Consider the following 8,969-nt stretch of genomic DNA (forward strand, 5'->3'; position numbering starts at 1 on the left):
GTTGGGGTATGTGTGTGTGTGTGTGTGTGTGTGTACACTTCATCTTAAAGAAAGGCTTTTCCAACAGAACAAGAGAAAGAAAACTGGAATAAAATGAGTAGCTCATTATAGGATTTGATATCAGAAAATCACTACAACCATTTCTAACCCAAAAATATATTATCGTGCCTTTTTAAAAAAAGAGGAAGCATATTGATTTCAAATTATCTTAAATGTCATGTCTCCCTCAAAATTTAATTATAAGCAAGATTAGGAAAATGTTAACTAAGTTGAGAAAACTAAAAAAAGTTCCAAATAAGCAAGTAATTTAAAAAGTTTATACATCTTTTATCTCTAGGGATTACGAACACCTCAGAAATAATTCCGTTTCAGTGGATAAAAATATATGTAATCAGTTATTATTTACTTATTTATACTTTTCTTTGTTTTGAACAAAGTTTATAAAACTTAAGGCAATTTATGACAAAATATGTGTTGAAGTCAGGAAAATGAGAAAATTGGGGTAGGAAGGCAATAATCAAGTGCAGGACACAAATTAGTAAACAAGTTACATACTCGGAGATCCTGGTCATTTGCTACAGGTGCCAGAATTGTGTCTCTGAATTTTCCAATACCCGCCAGAGAAACAATGTCAGTATTTTGGTTTGCCATTTTGTAAAATAAAGCAAACCACTTGCTTTGGAGAAAACACAATATCTGATACTAAGAAGAGAAGAAAAATTCTCCTGCTTCATGTTACAAGCGACAGTCTCAACAACATTTAGAATAAACAAGACAAAAAGTTTCATCGATATAGGCAGTTCCCTGCCAATGTGCAATCTAGCATAAAAAAAACTCTTGTCCATTGATGTAGCTTTTTGCTGACTTGCTTTGAAGAAAGGATATAGTTTAGAGAAGATTCCAGAAAAATCGACTTACATATATTTATATAGTCATTCATATAGGTTACTTCTTTCAAAAGCCTTTTATATTTTATTGTTATCAAAGGTATATATGTTTATATATGGAGGGAAATAAAGAATATATTAGGGCATTTATATCAAAGGCATCTAATTTAATAAATCAAGTAGTTTTGTCCTACTTATTATAAAAATGTCATCCTCTATACCCTCTCCATCACCCACTTCCTGACTTCTCACAGACAACCGTCTTCAACTTCTTTGTTTCTTTTGGCACTCAGCTATGTAGTATAAAAAGAAAAAAAAAGAAAAAGAAAGAAAAAAACCCCACTTTTTCAATGTTAGGCATTATCTACTGACTTTGTCTAAAATATAAAGATGTAGCTTTCTTTCATCTCACACATATATACCCTTCTCTTCCCTCCATTTTCACAATATACTACTATCATAATTTTATTTATATCAATATTCAGTATTAATTTAATATAGTTTATAACTATGGAAATACTATTTATAATGGACTATATAATATAATTGTATTTTCTTTCCTGCACAATTTTTTCCCCCTGGAATGCATTTATTCTTTCATTCACGAATAACTGCTGAGCCCAGGACTGTTCTTCCTGCCTGGGACACATTTATAAACAAAGCAAATGAAAAGCTTTCACCATCGGGCATTTTATATTCTAGTAGAAAAAAAAACTGGGCAAATCTTATATTAACCAATATTATAAGTAAAAAATGTAAACTATATTAGAAGATAATAAATTCTATGAATAAAAGAGAATTAGGAGTGAAAGTAGGATGTAAAATTTTAAATGCATGTATGAGAATATTCATATACATATTCAATTTCCTAGTTCTGTCAGCTGAGAAGGCCTAAGAGCCAATACAACCCAGTTGCAATTAGCATACTTGACATCCAGATCTTGGTGTCTAAATACCATTCTCCAATGAAGGGTACCAGGAGTCCCTGGAGAAGTGGCTGACTCCAGGGCTAAGGCAAGAAAAATACAAGGTAACCTTATTATGCCAAAAAGTCTGAAAGAGTTCAAAGAAATGGTGAGGACATGTCAAAAAGACACAAAAGCCATCTTAAAGTAGTTCCCACTGGCCAAATCTGAGACAATATGAGTATCAAAATAAATAAAGATAGTATTGCATGGAATAGGGGGTCCATGTGTCCTCACTGCTGGAAAGAAAGATGAGGATGGGGGCCCTTTCTTCCAATAGAAAGCCAACTAATAAATGTAGACAGAATGATGTGATTGGAAAATTGCCATTTGGCAACCATCATAATAACTGTTGACTCAAGCAAGAATTATCAGTGGATGCTAAAACTAGAAGGTCGAATTTAAGGGAAGTAACAGGATATTGCATAGTGTCAAAGTATCTACCCACAGGATACATACTAATTTCAAAGGGTAAAATAATAACATTCCAGGGAAAAAACTGGCATACACTACCTTAACCAAATAATCAAAGTTAATATCTCTAATAATGAGACTAATAGATAGTACATGCCTCCTGACATAAGGCACTGACAAGAATTCCACATTAGATCTATGGTATTCCCACCAACAGATCATAAACTGAGTCTAATCCTGAGGAAACATCAGACAAACCCAAATTGAGAAACATTCTACTAAGTAACTGACCCTACTCTCCAAAAATATCAATATCATGAGAGACAAAGACCCAGAAAGTTAATTAGAGAAGATTTAAGATATATGATCACCAAAGGTAACACATGACCTTGGATTTTTTTTGGCTAGACGGGACATTAAAGCCTCAATAAAAGCTGTTTAAAGACAAATCTGAATAAGATCTGCAGTTTATATAATTCTATTGTATGCATGTTAATTTCTTTTTTTAATAATATTGTTATTATATTATGTTAGTCACCATACAGTACACCCCTAGTTTTTGATGTAAAGTTCCATGATTCATTACTTGCGTATAACACCCAGTGCACCATGCAATACGTGTTAATTTCTTGATTTTGAGAATTACATAGTGGTTATATAGAAGAATTCTTTCTTTTTTTAAGAAATAGACACTAAAATATTCGGAGACAAAAAGGAAACATCTCTGCAACTTACTCTTAAATGGTTTCGGGGAAAAATAATATAGTAGCAGCCATACCATGTTTGATCATTGAAAGACTCATCACACAGTGTTTTCACAGAAGACTTTTACAAGAGTAAAGGATGGTGCAGCAGGAAAAAGCAAGCCCAGGCCAACATCAGAGAGATAGAGCTTTCCCGTTGTAGTTCCCAGGGTCCTTTCTCAGTCCCAGAGAAACACTTCATCGTCGGATCATGAATCACCAGGATTGCCACAGTCTTGTCTGAGGAAGCGTTTTTAATAGCCTCTGATCACACAGCCAAAGGCAGGTTGCAGGACCAGTCTCAATAGCAGAAACCAAAGAACAATCCTGAAACCAGGTGCAAACCATCAATCTGTACATTTTCTAAAACCAATGCTGATAAACTGCTAAGGTTGGCCCTGATGTTCTTCAGCCCCTAGCATAGATCTGCAGCAAGCACATTTCATTCGGGTTTAGCCAAGAGTCAGCGCCATGCCCCTGCTGTCTCGAAGATAAGCACAGAGTTGAAATAGCAACTGAGATTACTAAACTTCCAGTCTAAGCCCCTAACCCTTAGTTGTAATTCCAAAGTACAAACCACTCATCATTATTCTTTCTGTGTCATTCAAAAGAAATAGAACAAAAGAAATGAAAGATACACATCAAAATATTAATCATTGGTATCTTCCAATGAGAGTAAGCATTGCTTTAAAGAAATATTTCAGTTTACCATGTATTCCAGTATGGACTTACTCATAACCATGTACAAATTGATACTCTTATCTCCTTCCACCGCTAAATAGGAACTTTATGGAAAGTATCAACAGATTGTTTTAACAGTTAATTGATCATTAACAAAATCTGTTCTTTCTCAAGCCAATCAGATTTCATTAGAACACTTTGTAGAGTTTTTAAATTCATCCACCAACACATCTGATCGGTACACAGTTATTAACCTTGCCGATTATACCAGTATTACACCAAAATGAAGTTACATTATAACTGCAGTAAAATGACTATAAAAACCAGATCTCAATAAAACACACAGGGAACCTCATGAATACCTGACAAGCTCTAGCATTTGGTATAAACTTCAAGATAAACTGGTTGCAGACACAGACCTAAGTGCCTGAACACCCTGGAATAAACGAGTTAAACTTTATAAGCATGATGGCTTTTGTTTAGCATAATCACTATACCTTCTTTGTAAGAAAAAATTTTTCTGGCCTTCAGAAACCTTGGTAACCGAAAGAATTCAAAGTTAGCAGCCATTAACAGTACACACGTCTGGCTATTTCAAATTTAAGCAATTTAATAAACAATGCTGCACGGTTGATAAGCTAAATATTACTTATCACTATATATACAACTTCAACAGATGAATATTTTAATGTAATGAATTACAAGCTAGTAACCTTGCTTTTAACTACTTTTTCCTTTTCTCTGTTTCAATATATTATTCATTGATTGAATATCACTTCCTGAAAAGGAAGCTAAATTGCAGAGCACACGCACACACAAATCACAAATTCTAAAATGTCAAAATTATTACATATGCTAAAATAACACTTTCACTTAAAGATAACTTAAAATATCAATGAAAATGAAAGTCATTTTATGCGTCGCAGAGGTGGCTCCGTCAGTTAAGCCTCTGACTCTTGATTTCAGCTCAGGTCATGATCTCAGGGTGGTGGGATGGAGCCCTGCGTTGAGCTCTGCACTCAGTGCCGAGTCTGCTAGACCCTCTCCCCAACCCCCCTCAAATAAATAAATAAAATCTTAAAAAAAAAAAAAGAAAAGAAAAAGAAAGAAAGAAAGAAAATGAACATCAGTTTATAACCAAGGAAAAATATTAACCTGTATTTATTTAGGCAACATTTTTCTGTGATAAAATTCTGGGCTAGGTAATAGGACACCAAAATTAATAAATCATAGTCACAAATCTCTGGGAGATTACAGGTTTCTAGGCAAGTCCGATGTGAAAATAAACAAGCAGTTACAATGTGAAAGTCTCCTCATCACCTCAGAAGCAAAACAAGGATAAGAAAAACAATTTTGCCCTCAGAAATCAACACTTATCTATCAAAGCAGAGATTTGCAAATTCCACTTAAAAAAATAGACTGGTCTCCAGGTCAGTAAAATTTAGACTATAATCTTATTTAAGTACAATAAAATAAGAAAGAATGTACCAATTAGACAAGGGATAGTTCAGCTATTTAAATAGAGAAAATGAGAGTCATATACAGAAAAAAGGAGGCAAAGTTTGGGAGCTCTTGTCCAAATACCATCCAGGAAGGAGTTTTATCAAGACTGCAGGCTTATCTGCTTTGCCTAAAGTACATTCCTGTTGCTGAGATTGTTAAGTCCATTTAAGGGAGCTTAATGCCATAAAATATTGAAATTATATAATGTATATAAATCCCCTTGTTCTGATTCCATGTTTCTCAAGCATCTCTCTGATAATCTGGCTTTCAGTATAGCTTGTCTACAGGGAGCAAACGTACTTATCAGGCAAATGTGAATGTGAAGTTGGCTTCACAGATGTTTCTCATTTTAAATTCACAAAATGGCTTCTGTCGGGTCTCTTAGTGTGAGTTAGCACCTTTATGTCCAATCGTTCTTATTAACTGAAACATGGCTGAGTCTGGTTTCTGAGCACAAGAGGCCAAGACTCCGGTCTTGAACCATAGTGAAGTCACTGGGCAAATAAATAAATATGACCTTATGGCCATCTGTCTAGGTGACCAGTTGGCCTTCCATACCAAAATATGTCTTCATTCTCATTGCTTGTGTTCTTTACTCTTCTCAAGTCACAAGGGCCATATCAGAGATGTACATGTTCCATACATAACTCTGCCTAGAGTACATTACAGGGGATGGGAGAGGAAGAGCTTACGCTTTGGCTGAGGCTTGATTTTGCCAGGTGGCTAGCAGAGCAAAGAATATTTCAGGAAAAAGAAACGTCCATTGCAAAAAGCTGAACATGTGAGAAAACATGGGAAGAGCAGAGATTGGAATACCTAAAATACAGAATATGCTTGGGGGAGGGATGAGAGATGACATTGGGAAATGTGCAAAATGACAAAATTATGAGGGATTTTGTATATTTCTCCAGTTATATAATGTATTCAATGCCTACCATATGCTAGGTCCTATTACAGACCTTTGGGATACATTATTGAGTGGGCCACTGGGATTTAGAGTGAAATTAATGGAGACCAAAATAAAGTGTAATCAGAGAACTGATATGTCTTTCTGAAAGGCCTTCAATGTAATTGATAAAGTGCAGAAGAGAGTTTACATAGTAGCAGGCCAGAAACTGGAATTCTTAGAAAGACCTGCTTACCAGGTTGGTCTTCGGCTGGTGTCTGGAAACTTGGATTTTAGAAAGGTTCCTGACATCCCTTAACTGATTAGAATGACTCATTGTACTCAAACTGTTTACACAAACAATGTGGTTTATGTTGAATATAAACCCTTCTTCCCTTCTAGGAATCTGGAATTTTCGTATGTGCTAGGCAGATGGTGCTTATGTGACCAGTCACCAATAAAACCCTAGGCACGGAATTTTGAATGAGCTTGTCAGATAGATAACATTTCATGTATGTTGTCACACTTAATGCTAAAGAATTTTAACATGTCCCGTGAGTCACCACAGGGAGAGGACTCTTAGAAGCTTCTTCCTGGTTTCCTCTGGAATTCACTTCATGTACCCTTTCCCTTTGCTGATTTTGCTTTGTATCACCAGGCTATAATAAATCTTAGCTATGAGTATGACTGTATGCTGAGTCCTGCACGTGCTCCTGGTAAATCATCAAAGCCAGATGTGGTTTGGGGGACCTCCAACATAGAGAGGAGGAGATCAAATCTGGATATGGGTGGAAATGGAAGGAGTAGTTGATGATCAGAAAACAATGTAAGACCCATTGGCACATAGGAGGGCATATATTATGGACCCAAGGAATATTTATAAAGTAAGAGAAAGAACCATAAAGAATATCGACATTTAAGAGGTACATGGAAGAAGAGGATCCTAGAGAAGAAATATAATTGTGACAAACTTAAAGGAGCAGTAACAAATGCCACAGAAAAGTCAAGTATGGAGATGCGAACATTGCCCAAGGGATTCGCCAGTACTAGAGGTCTCTAAGACCTTGGAGGGAGCAGCTTTGCTAATGTGCGGAGAAGCATAACAGTGGGAGAAACCAGGTTAATGAATGAGTAGCAAACAAGGAAATGAGGACCCCAAAAATAACTAAGAATGATGCCCTGGAGCACAGAAGTAGAGGGCTTTTTCTTTGCCATTACATGTATATATAATTTTTATTTTTGTTTATATTTGAGAGTCTTGGACATATTTTAAGCTTAAGGAATAAAACTAAAATTAATAGAAGTCTGAAGATACAGGGACCCAATTGGGCTGCTAACATATAGCTGTATTCTTATGGATTATCCTAGTTCTTAACTGATCAATGGACAGTTGAATGGCATACCTTGGAGGTCTTTTATGGGGCACATGTTGATACACTGGGCATCCCTGCAGAGTGTGTGCTTGCAAGTATTATAAAAATGAGGGTATGTGGATGTGAGCCCTGTCCTATTAGCCCATTCCAATCCTAGGCATGAGCAAGTCTATCAATGAAGTATGTTTATTTCCTCGTTAGCTTTCACCCTCGCTGAATCTCTTTGGTCCTGACATTCCCATTATGCTCACCCACATCAGGTCCTCAATAGCCTCCCTGTTGATTGATTAGGAGAAAATTAACACAGGTCTTCAACAAGTGCATTCAGAAATTCCCACAAAAATAGATGGTAGTTGAGCTTTAGGATCTAATAACTATTTTCCCAGCTTCAACTGCAGGAGATAAAGTGTTTTAAGTTATAGTTTCTGAAAGCTTAATGAGGTTAATTTCCTTAATTTCAATCATAAATCCATGAGTACTATGACCACATAGACAAGATTTTCGAGAACAGTATATATTTCACATCTTTTATCCTTTTCCCAAAAGTTAAAGTTAAATAAGTTTATAATTAAATGTAATTTTATTATTTTTCCTGTATAAGATGAGTCATATAAATAAATAAATGCACAAATAAAATTGTAAAATGTCAGACATTGGGCAGAAAATAAAGTCACAGTATATATAGAATATTGAAGACCCTTCATTTCCGTCAGAATGTGGAAGGAGAAGGTAGAGGCCACGAGGTCCAATTCAAATTAAAATGACCTCCAGCTAAATGGCAAAAAAGTATTTTACTATAACAAAACAAAACAAACAAAAACAAAAACACACCTACCCCACTGTCAGTACTAGCATGAGGTCTTAGGAAAAGTACCTTAGTCTCTATGGTAAACTGTTAGCCCTTTACAGAGGAAAAAATAAGATGTTAGCCATCATCTTCTCTCTATCACATGACTTACTTGTGCCCATGCTAGTAACAAGTGAACAATAGCTAACATTCACTATTACTGTATACCAGACACTACACTAACCACTTTACAAGGCTTGTCTCAGATAATCCCAGAATCAACCGGAAGTATGGATACGCTCACTATCCCCGTTCCACAGAGGAGGTAACTGAAGCTTGGACAGGGTTGAGTAACTAATGCTAGATCCTCCAATTAGAAAGCAAAGAAGTCAAGATTTGAACCCCACAGTCTAATTATTTATCACTGTGCCAAGTGTCATGACTAAAAGGTAGAAAGTGTTGGGGTTTTCCCTGACCTGCAGGATTGGACATTTATAGAAACCGGGACAGAGGTAAAATTACTTCCCTTCTATGACGCATGCCTATAGAGAGGGAGTGAATTCTGGTTCAGTGATGAGATTTTACAATCAACTGTCCATGCTGCTTTATAGCGTACAAAACCCTCGACAAATTATCACCTTATCAAACCTCACAACAATCCTATGAGCAGATAGGGCAGGTCTTTACTCCATTCCACAGAGGAGGAACCAAAGCCTGGGACTGGGCTATT

This window comes from Ailuropoda melanoleuca, chromosome 2, assembly GCF_002007445.2.
Source record: "Ailuropoda melanoleuca isolate Jingjing chromosome 2, ASM200744v2, whole genome shotgun sequence".
Lineage (NCBI taxonomy): Eukaryota > Metazoa > Chordata > Mammalia > Carnivora > Ursidae > Ailuropoda > Ailuropoda melanoleuca.